The sequence below is a fragment of the Microtus ochrogaster genome (assembly GCF_000317375.1).
Source record: "Microtus ochrogaster isolate Prairie Vole_2 chromosome 6 unlocalized genomic scaffold, MicOch1.0 chr6_random_2, whole genome shotgun sequence".
Classification (NCBI taxonomy): domain Eukaryota; kingdom Metazoa; phylum Chordata; class Mammalia; order Rodentia; family Cricetidae; genus Microtus; species Microtus ochrogaster.
This window is the reverse complement of record NW_004949095.1, coordinates 5,987,532-5,999,006: the sequence shown is the minus strand read 5'-3', so window position 1 is coordinate 5,999,006 and position 11,475 is coordinate 5,987,532. Positions and strand designations below refer to the sequence as shown.

Sequence of the window (11,475 nt, the reverse complement as noted above, 5' to 3'; positions counted from 1 at the left end):
TTGAAGTCAGGGATGGTAATGCCTCCAGACAATCCTTTATTGTATAAGATTGTTTTAAAAAAACTAATCAATTGGCGCATTTGTTGTTACTTAAAAATATTTTCCTTGCAGCTCATTTGTCAACCTGAAGCTATGCTACCTGTTGGTATACTGTCTGTCTTCCACACTGCCATAAAAATCTTCAAGAGTCTAGAGTACTTTACTCAACACAGTATCCCAAGTTCTAGAATAGTGAGCAACTTATACAGGGTTCTTCAAAAGATAACTGGTTGCAAGAATGAATGAAGGATGAGTAAGTGAACTGGAAGAATAATTAGTGTTAGTATGTTTTTTAAAAATCTCTTTGTCTCTAAATGATTGGATAGGTGAGAAAGGAAGAAAGGACTTAGCCGGCGGGGAAATTACATAAGAAAAGCATAAACAAGATCACAAGATCTATGTGACAGTAGATTAAAAACAACTGATCTGGCAGACAGCAAATGACAGACGAAGAAGGAACAGCTAGAAAAGAGGACATCTAATCAAATGCTGACTGTCACAGAGAGTTCTTTGTGGGGTTGCGGAGGTAGGGTGACTTTTTCCAGTAGGTGTCAAGATGCTAATGATGTGTGCCTATCCATGGTGATAGGAAGCTGGGGATAAAGGGGATAAAGGAGTGCTCTGCCACCAGCCAAAGATTCAAAGGTTTGGTCAAAGTCTTTTTTTTTTTTTTTTTTTTTTTTTGGTTTTTCGAGACAGGGTTTCTCTGTGGCTTTGGAGCCTGTCCTGGAACTAGCTCTGTAGACCAGGCTGGTCTCGAACTCACAGAGATCCGCCTGCCTCTGCCTCCCGAGTGCTGGGATTAAAGGCGTGCGCCACCATCGCCCCGCTCAAAGTCTTATAAAAAATAAATAAATAAAGGACTCTTCAGTTAGCCTTCCTCCATGGCCTTAGTAGAAACCCTAAGTAAAGACCCCATTGCCCTTTAAATACATTCAGAAAGGTGAGGGCACTATAGAATCTGACAAAGGGTCTAGACTGGTGTAGGGTCCAACCTGGACTTAGTTGTCAGGGAGGATTGTTTATTGCTGCAAGATCCAGCAAGCATTGGGGTTTTTGTTGTTGTTTGTTTGTTTGTTTGTTTGTTTCCCCCTCTGAACACAGGAAAATGGGTTACTGCCCAAAAACACATTGGAAATATTTTGGAGAGAATGTTGGGTTTTTAATCATCAAAAAATAATCCCAAATGAATCACCGACATGGTTTTTCGTAGGCTGCCTCAAAAGACACCCCTGCTTTAGGAAGTGAGATTTTTGTTGGTTTGAAGTTATACTTGGCAGCTTTGCTCTGAAGAAACACACGTGACCTTTTGAGAAATCCTATTTCCTGCAGATGTTGTGGACTTGTGTCAGTGGTGCAGAATGGATTGACTGTGTGAAAAAGCTGGAAATGACCTAGATAAGCACAGCAAAACCCAGAGGATCTGCTCATTTTTTCTCTATTAAGATCAAGTGACTAATTGGATGGCGAAGCCTATTACAGTTGCCTGACTCCCTCCCCTCCAGGATGAAAGCAGCATCTCATTAGATGTGCCAAAGCCACGGCTTAGAGGTTTCAGCATCACCCCAGCCCCAAGCTTGTAACTGGGTCATTTGTTGTGCCTGGTGGAACCGTCCTCCCACTGTGCCTCCCCAGGTCACACACCACAGCGTCACCACGGGTAGCAGGGACAATCAGCTTGAGCTTCAGGGTGCCTCTCCCCACCCCCATCTCCTCCTGCACTTAGATGGAGAATTCCATGTAGGGGATGTCACATCACTGGGTACCCAGCCCTCTGCCATGTGCCTTGCATATCGTCACTCAGTGAATCCTCACATCTGAAGGAGACATCACACCATGCCACACATGGAGGAAGTAAACTCAGGAGACATTTGTCCTTTGAGGTCTGTGTCTTTCAGATAAGGAAGATCGTGACTCTCAGAGCTCCTGTTTTGGAGGCCCTGAACCTCCACAATAAGAGCTCTGCCTAGCCACAAATATGTATGCATACACAGTACAGTTAGGGCTTTGTACTGTTATCCCTTGTCTAGTTTTACTTCAGTTGTGGGTGTTTTCGCTTGGGTTTTGTTTTGTTTTGTTTTGAGACAGTGTCTTATTTTTTTAACCCAGGCTGACTTCAAACTTCAGTCCTGCTGCCTCCACCTCCCAGTGGCTGAGATCACACTTGCTAGACTCACTTGCTTCAAGTTGTAGCCAAGAAAACAAAAGTCCAGGAGTCGAAAGCATACTGGAGTCACCACAGAACACATCTCTTCCTCCTGCACATAGCGCAGTATCATCTTTGTTCATCTCCATGCCTGGAGTAAAGAAAAGCCAAGGTAAGACTCCTGTGGTGACGACAGGTCCTCCTTTGTGAAGTGGGGCCTAGGTCCCCAGACTTTGCTTGAAGTAAGTGAGGTCTGAAGTGTGTGACCCCCGCAGGTGGAAGATAGAGTCAGGGGGACCACTGGACACACTCTAGGTCAGGCCCCATGTATCCAGGCATGTTTACATCCAAAGTAAGCAAAACATGAATCCAGCCTATCTCCCTAAAGTCTAAAAGTCAATACAGATGGACAATCAGAACAACAAAATAGGTTTAAAATAAACATAATCCCATTGTCTCTAAAAAAAAAAAAAAAAAACTATTGGTAGGAGAATTCCTGGATGTTCCCCTCAGCAGATAGCAATATTCCTTTATCCCCACATTGTGGGAAATAGCCAGAGAAAGGGATGGTGGAGAAAACAACAGGAAGTAGCAAAGTCCCCCAGTTCAAACAGCTCTTGGAAACAGTATTTACAAGAAAAATTTAACACAGTCATTGTATTATTAGAGCCACAGAGTAAACAGTCCCTACAAGCACCTGGGTACTTCCTTTCATGGCTATTCTTGGTTGTCAATTTGGCTACATTCGGAACTAAAACCCCAAACTAAACCTACATCTTAGGCTCGGCACACCTGTGAGGCTTTTTTTCTCAACGATATCATTTGAAATGGGAGGAACCACTTCTAATCCAGCTCTTTGAGAGGGAAAGATTCATCTTTAATCTGGGCTACACCTTCTGCTGGCAGCCTATACAAAGGACATGGAAGAAGGAAGCTTGGTCTCTTTGCAAAGTCCATACATTCATAGGCATTAGAGCCTACTTCTTCTCTGAAGACCGTCTGAGACACGAAGACTTATAGACTGAATCACACCTGGATTCTTGTATCTTCCATTGGTAGACAGCCATTGTTAAGATTAGCTGGACCACCGTCTATAAACCACTCTAATAAATCCAAGTTCTGTTCCTCCAAAGACCCCTGAGTAATATACGCTACCCCACATGGCAGTTATTGACAACAAACCTGGCTTAATTTTACCATCATCATCATGATGTTTTGTTGTTGAGACAGGCTATGCTGTAGACACTGCTAATATTGAACTCTAAATCCTCCACAATCCTCCTGCTTCAGCTCCACCCCCGCCCCAATGCTGGGATTACAAGAAGATTAGGCAGATCCACCTCTCCCCAGGAACTGGGCAGATATTAAACTTTGTTAGCGCATTTTTAAAAACTGGTTAGCATCACTGTTAGTGTTAATGGTAAGTGCTTCAAGTTTATATTACATGAATGCCTTCTAAGGTTCATTTTCCCGTAAAGAAGCAAAAACACTGGGGACAGGGCAATCTAACTCCCTAGTTAGCAACTATTGAACTCTTTCCTGTTGCCTGAGCTGCCTTGAGCAAAAAGCCTATTTCTCTAAGAGCTAGCCAGACTACTCTTACCGCCCTACCTACCGTGGTGACAGACTTTGAGATAACTGCACCAAGAGTTTGAGATAACTGCACCCCCAGTTCCCGAAGGCACAAGCCCAGCCAGAGCTGTTTAAAGCAGTTTGTATAGACTTTTCACAATCATAAGCTTCAAGAAACTATTCACACCTTGGCAAGACAGGGAGCGCTTTTCTTGGTGGAGGGGCTTCTGTGGTTGGTGATAGGGAACAGGCTAGGCTTGGGTGAAAAACCCCCATCCTTAATGACTGTGATTGATGATAAGAGACAAGGCCATAATTGGCTGGAGCTAGGGCCACTAATTGACCCAAAATGGATGGCTGTGATTGGTCCAAGCACCTCCCCAAGCTACTTAGGCTCACCCAGGGAATCAGCTGGAGCCACTCTTCTCCCTGTGGATGTGATACAAAGAAGCCTTCTCTAAAGTGCTCTTTTCTTCCTCACTTTCAGCAGTGTGAGCTGAGCTGGTACCGGAACAAAGACAAGGAGAACAAAGCAGCAGTGTGGCTTGAAGGCTGAGCAGGAGTTGCCTGCAGTCACACAGGATCCAACACCACTTGCCTGTGATCCTTGGTGCTGGGCTTCTGAGTGGCCCATCTTATCTTCCTGAGCTTCTGGCCTCAGTGTCCAAACATGTGCGTGTTTTTCCAATTCCCAGTGTCAGGATCCTGGGCAACCTGGCTAGTAAATGGTGCTCGGTTCTCCCTGGACCCTAGTGCCCAGTGCAGAGAACTGGCAACTGCCACTGAACTACTGAAGAAGTACAGCAGGCTTCAGATCTACCCACCAACATCACCCACTGCCCCTACCCACCAACCGCATTAGCAGCTCCCCAGTGAGCCCACTGACCACTAAGATCCTGCTTGCTAGCCAACGGGAGCAGACGCCTATGCCCAGAATCCAGCCATGCCCAGAGCCCAGTTCCTGAGAGTCCCACAGAAGCCCCAATTTGCATCACACCCAACTTCTGAATGGAGTCTTGACAGAGAAAGATATCCCAAACAGGTGGTGACGATGGCCACTGAAGAAGCAGCTGAACGCATCCAAAGCATTGATGTTGCAACGTGACATTGGCGTCTACAGATGTTTTGGGCCACATTCATAGCTGGCTTAGAGCAGCTGCAGCCAATGGGTGGCAGTGGATAAGCCTAAAGCTTCTCGTGCTGGGGGCCACATCTTAGAGAATTCATGGTCCCCATAGCATCCCTCATGCTGCCTTGCACATAACTAATTTCATCCAAAGAGAGAATGAATAAGGAAAGGAGTGCAATAAGGAATGGAGGGAGGGAAGGAGCAAATTAGTTTTCTGATGCTCAACCTCTGTTTACTCTAAGACTACATCAAAATTTGTTTCCAGTTCTCTTAAAATTTCATACATAGTTTTTTCTCTCACCCCCAGATCTCTCAGTTAAATCAAGTAGAGATCCTAATGCCTAGGTAAGATTTGGTGATTTACTTTTTTTCTTGACATCACAGCCTCTATATTAACTCCCTAAACCACACCTACTGCTGCCACGTCTTTTAAGCTAGACTGGACCAGCCATGAAATGCACTTACAGTTCCTTCGACTCCACCTGGCCCCACTGTCTAAACTCTAGGAAGATGGTAGTGGCTGACGTCCACATGAGCACACACACACACACACACATACACACACACTCCTTGGGAACTTCAGAAGCTCAGCACTGGACAGGAGAAAGTACTTTGGAGTCCTCGCCCGCTGTCTTCACACAGTCTAAAAACCCGTTCCACTCCTCACTCTTCCCTTCCTTGGTTACTTTAAATATTTGAGGAGAAAGAATATTCAAAATGCAACTATCTCTTTTATTTTTTTATTACATTTTTGTTTGTTTTTTAAGGCAGGGTTTCTCTGTGTAGCCCTGGCTGTCCTGGATCTCACTCTGAAGACCAGGCTGGCCTCACAGAGATCTGCCTGACTCTACCTCCCAAGTGCTGGGATTAAAAATGTGCACCACCACCGCCGGCTTTACTGGTCTTTTTAAAAATCAAACTTAACATTACACATATGCATAGTTCTACCGAGCCCTTCTCTTTTAAACGGCAGCACATCGTTCACGAACAGGGCGTGCCTTTCTGTTTAAATTCAGGGTCTTGGTGCTGTTCTGAAAGTGAAACATGTTCAGGGAAAGCTTGCCATTTAAGTGCCTGAGACCTTTACACTCTGCTACTGGCAAGCCCGCTGCCTTCAGTTTGTTGGGTACTTAGTAACTAGAGCGCTGTCTACATTTTTACTGTATTTTCTTTAGGGGCTGGGCTTAGTTAGGAATGGGTAAGAGATGGCAAAGGTCTTTGGCTATCTGAAGATACAGAGGTCCGCAGATATTTGGCAAACTGAACCCAGGTACTAACTACAGCTTTTATCACCTGATAACATTTGCATAATCTACTTATTTCTTATGTCTGCTGTTGATTATCTTTCTCCCTCGCTGCTAAATGAAGAAAGTTCTATAAGGTCAGGCAGCTTTCTTCTGTTCCATAGACACTGGTTCCTGTTCCACAGCCTTCTCCCAACTCGGATCTGCTGTGTGAGCAACTAAATAAGCTTGGTCATATATGCCGCTAATGTGATGACTGCCACTGGCTTGTTTGCTTAGCATGATTAAACAGGAAATGTATTTTTCCATATACATAAAGTTAAAAATACAATCAATAGTCAGGGATGGTGGCCCATGCCTTTAATCCCAGTGCTTGGGAGGCAGAAGCGGGAGGATCTCTGTGAGTTCAAAGCCAGCCTGGTCTATACAGCAAGTTCCAGAATGCCAGAGCTACATAATAGAGAGAACTGTCTCAAACAAAACAAACAAACAAACAAAACCAGCCAGTTAACTGGTCCTAGATTATGTGATATAACCTCTGACCTTCATCTGAGGACCAATGGAAAATCAACCAGTTTCAAAGTTCCTTGATTCAAGTTTTGTTTGGGTTTGCAGTGTTTCTTGATGAGGCTGAAGAGTTAGAAGGATGAGTAGCCCCTTGTCTTAAACTGTCCTGCCATGTCACACTCCACGGGGCTGTCCCTGTTGCTGCTTTCAGAGATTTAAAGAACGGAGCCTCAGACCCTAAAGTTCCCATGTGATCATTTTGCTTTCCCACAAAGGAAGGTGGAGCCCTAGCTGTTGCTTCAGGCTGTACTCCTGGCTGACCATCTTTCTGTACTGGAGTGCTTGGTGCCGGGAAACTAGAAACGGCCTCCTTGCAGAGAAGAGCATTTGGTGCGCACCCTGTTCTCAGGCAGTCCTCCTGCCTCAGCAGGAGAGTCCAAGTCTGCTAATGACAGCATAAACAAACAAACAAACAAACAGACAAGAATGACAGCCAGCGCCATTGCACACCTGCCATTCCAGAACTCAGGAGGCTGCGGGAATAATTAAAAGTTGGAGCCACCCTGGGCTACATTTAGGGACCCCATTTCCAAAACAAAGCAGAGTAAGAGCTCACAAGAACTCTGTGCGTTTATTTACTGGGAAGAGCAGCTGTGACATTCATCATCTGCCCCGGGGAACTTTCTGCGTCTGTGTGCATGGTCTTATGCCTAATGATTGACAGGTATGTGCAAGGCAGAATGTAAAAACATTATGGATCAAAGTTGCTGCTTTTTGCCTTTCAAATTACCTGGTTTGCTTTTAAAATATGTGAGCATTTCACACAAGGTGTGGCATGAATTTAGGCCCATCTTGGTCTTTTATGAGTGGCTCCTGACCTATAAAAGTCTCTACCCCAACACCAAACTCTCTCTGAGGCTTGAGGAGAAAAGAGTTAGTTAGTTGCAGGGGTGCAAACTAATAGGAAGTTTCTGGTGTTCACATGAGGCCTGACATTGGTGCTCAAAGCCACCAACGAACCCTGTTGAATTTGCCATCTTATCTAGTGAGTTAGTACCAGGCAAGCAACCAGAAATGAAAGGCTGTAAAGAGTGGCATGGATGAGCACTTATCCTTCACGAATGCTCTACCATCTGCACAAATGCAGATTCAGCTCGGGAGACTACAGACATTGGACACCTAAGTGTGCACCATTTAAGCACCTCCACACAATTTATCCCATTTCACTTATTGTTATAGCTACATGGATTAGAGAATCATGAGAGAGCTGCAATGTAGCTCAGGGATAGAGCTCTGGCCTGGTTTTCAAAATAATAATAAGCTGGCAGAGCAGGAGGCGCCATCATGGGTGTTGACATCTGCCACAACAAGGACCAAAAGAGGAGCAAGGAGCCCAAGAGCCAGGACATCTACCTGCTGCTGCTGGTCAAGCTGTACAAGTTTCCGGCCAGGCGAACCAACTCCACCTTCAATCAGGTTGTGCTGAAAAGGTTATTCATGAGTCACACCAACCAGCCACCTCTGTCTCTATCCCGGATGATCCGAAAAATGAAGCTTCCTGGCCGAGAAAACAAGACAGCTGTGGTTGTGGGGACGGTCACAGATGACGTGAGGATTCTCGATGTGTCCAAACCGAAGGTGTGTGCACCGCGGGTGAGCAGCCGGGCCAGAAGTCGCATCCTCAAGGCTGGGGGTAAGATCCTCACCTTTGACCAGCTGGCCTTGGAGTCTCCCAAGGGCCGTGGCACTGTGCTCCTGTCTGGACCTCGGAAGGGCCGAGAGGTGTACCGGCATTTTGGCAAGGCCCCAGGAACTCCCACAGCCATACCAAACCCTATGTCCGCTCCAAGGGCCGGAAGTTTGAACGTGCCAGAGGCAGAAGGGCCAGCCACGGCTACAAAAACTAACCCTGGATCTTACTGTTATTAAAAAAAGCTTTGGATGTTGAAAGTAATAATAATAATAACTCTCTTGATTCTGCTACCCAGTGTATTACTTTCTGTCTGTCTCTTTCTGACTCTCTGCCCCCGCCCCCCGACAAACTGTGCTGTGTCTTATTTAACTACTTTTAGTTTCTCGTGGTGTTGGGGATTGAACTCAGAGCCTCAAAGATGCTAGGCGAATGCCCTGCCGCTGATTCCAGCTTCACACAGGAACTCGGAGACAGCAGGGTGCCCTGCTGAGAAACTGCTGTCCTTCTTTACTCCTGCTCTTCTTCAGTTCATCGCCTCTCCCTGTTTCCCCCTACACCTTCTCTTCCTTTTGCTACTTTACAGAAAGGAAGATATTCTTATTTTCAGCTTCATGCTGTTACCTCCAAAACTTAGATACATATTTTTCACGATCCTGACGAGTGGGGAAAGAGTCTTTTGTTGAAAGACTGCAAGGTTGATTTTATCAACTCCGAGCCAATATTTTGCAACTATATTTTATTGTAAGTATTCATTTTAGTTAGAATGTCACTACCGTATTTAGCTTAATTGCACGCTTTGATTATAGGTTGCAATAAAAATGCTGGGTTTGAACTAGAATTGTCACAGAAGAGAGTAGAAAAGTTGCCACGGAAGTCAGGGTAGGAACTGCTGACTCAGCCGAGTGTGATGGTACACGCCTGGGATCCTAACACTTGAGAAGTGGAAGCAGAAGGATCAGGATTTAGTTCTAGGTCATCCTTGGCTATATAGCAAGTTCAAGGCCGGCCTGAGCTTGAGACCCTGTCTCAAAACAAAAACCAAGTCCAAGCACAACAAAAAGGAATACAAGCTTATTGACTCAAGGAAAAACAAGAATTTAAGTTCAAAATTGAACTCAGAGGCACACGGCCCCAGGTTCAGTCCCCAGAACAAGGAGTGAGAGGTGGGGAGGAAGTGTTAGCCAGTGTAGTAATAGTAAAAGGCAGCCAAATCGAAAAGGAAGAAATTAAACTGTGTTTGTGATGACATAGTCTTACATATGTAAACTCTAAAGACTCAACCAACAAGCAGTGGGAAATGATCAGTTCTATACTCCAGGATACAACACAAGCCATTTCCACTTCCGTACACGGTAAAGGAACTACCTAAAATAGAAATTAAAGGGCTGGGAATATGACTCAGCTGGTAGAGTGCCGTCGAGCCTGCGCAAAGTCCTGGGTCTGCTCTCAGGTGTGGTAGTGGATGTTTGTAATCCCAGCACTTGTGGGTGGAGGGAAGAAGATCAAAAATTCAAGATCATTGTCAGCTGTGTAGTGAGTTCGAGGCCCGCTAGTCTGGAACACATGAGGCTCTGGAAGGACAGGAAGGGGGAAAGGAAGGAGAGAAAGGGGGAGAGAGACAAATTAAGAAAAATCCCATTTATAATAGTACCAAAAAGAGTAAGATATTTAAGGAATAAATTAACCAAGGGGCTAAAAGACAAACGTACCGAAAATTCCAAGGCCTTGATGAAAGAAAGTGAATGAAACACAAACAAGTACAGGGCTGGAGACATTAAGGTTATATGTTAAGAAAACATCCATTTGTCTCAAAGTATTGGGCATATTGATGCAACCCCTACCAAATATTCAATGGCATAAATATTATAATGAAACTCACCATCATACATAATTAATATATGCTATAAAACATCTTAAACATTCATTGACATATTTTACAGAAATAGAGCAATTCTGATATTCACATGAAACTACAAAAGACCATGAATAGCCAAAGAAACCTTAAGTAATAAGAATAAACAGTGGAATAACATTTCCTAAGTCCAAATGATGTCATAAAGTTAGAATAATCCAAACAGTAGGACACTGGTACAAAACCAGACAGAGAATCCGTGTGTATGGTCCCCCAGTCTTTAACAAGCGCATTGAGATGATTCACCAGGGAAAAAATAGTCTCTCCAACAAAAGGTGTTGGGAAAGCGGACCATTACCTTACCATTAAATCTGCACTTTAATTGTACACAAAAATCATCCAAAATTGATTAGAGACTTATATATCAGCTCCAAAGACATAAAACTATTAAAGGAAAACATGAAGAAAAATCAGCAGTCCTGTGTGTGTGTGTCCTGAAGCACAAGCAATAAAAGCAAAATAAGTGGTCAGATTGCACCAAACTGAGAAGCTTCTGCACTGAAAGGGACACTCTGCAAAAGGAAAAGGCAGCCTACAAAATAAGTGAAAATATTTGGTAAGGGGCCAATGCAATAGAGTTAATAAAATAATTATATAAAGAATTCAACGCTCAACAGTAGAACTAACAGGGTAGCACTTTTCTCTAAAACTGGCAAAGCGAGCTGCATCCAGTGCTATCTGCCTCAGCACGCAGAAGGCTGAGACTTTGTGATTGCTCTGTGTTTGAGGCCATCATGGAGCACACAGTGAGTTCCAGGAGACAGCCTGAACTAGAGAAGGAGATCCTGTCTCAAAAACAAATAGCAACAACAAAACAAGGCTAAGTTTATAGCTCAGTGGTTGTGCTGGAGGGCTTAATGTCAACTCAGCACAGCTAAAGCGGTCTGAAGAGGGGACTCAATTGAGAAAATGCCTCCATAAGATGGGCTGTAAGCAGGCCTGTAAGCATTTTCTTTTCTTTCTTGTTTTTTGTTTTGTGGGACAGGGTTTCTTTGTGTATCCTTGGCTGTCCTGGAACTCGCTTTGTAGACCAGACTGGCCTTGAACTCATAGAGATCTTCTTGCCTCTGCCTCCTGAGTGCTGGGATTAAAGGCTTGTGCCAATACTGCCTGACTAAGGCATTTTCTTAATTATTGACTGATGAAGGAAGACCTAGCACATTATGGGTGTTTCCATCACTGGGCTGGTGGTCCTGGGCTCTCTAAGAAGCAGGTAAGTCAAGAGGAGCAAGC

The 11,475-nt window shown here is 44.5% G+C and overlaps 1 pseudogene; it reads left to right on the top strand.

Annotated features, from left to right (window-relative positions):
- The first annotated feature begins 7,981 nt into the window (after positions 1 to 7,981).
- LOC102001395 lies at positions 7,982 to 8,550 on the top strand (annotated as a pseudogene).
- The last annotated feature ends 2,925 nt before the right edge of the window (positions 8,551 to 11,475 follow it).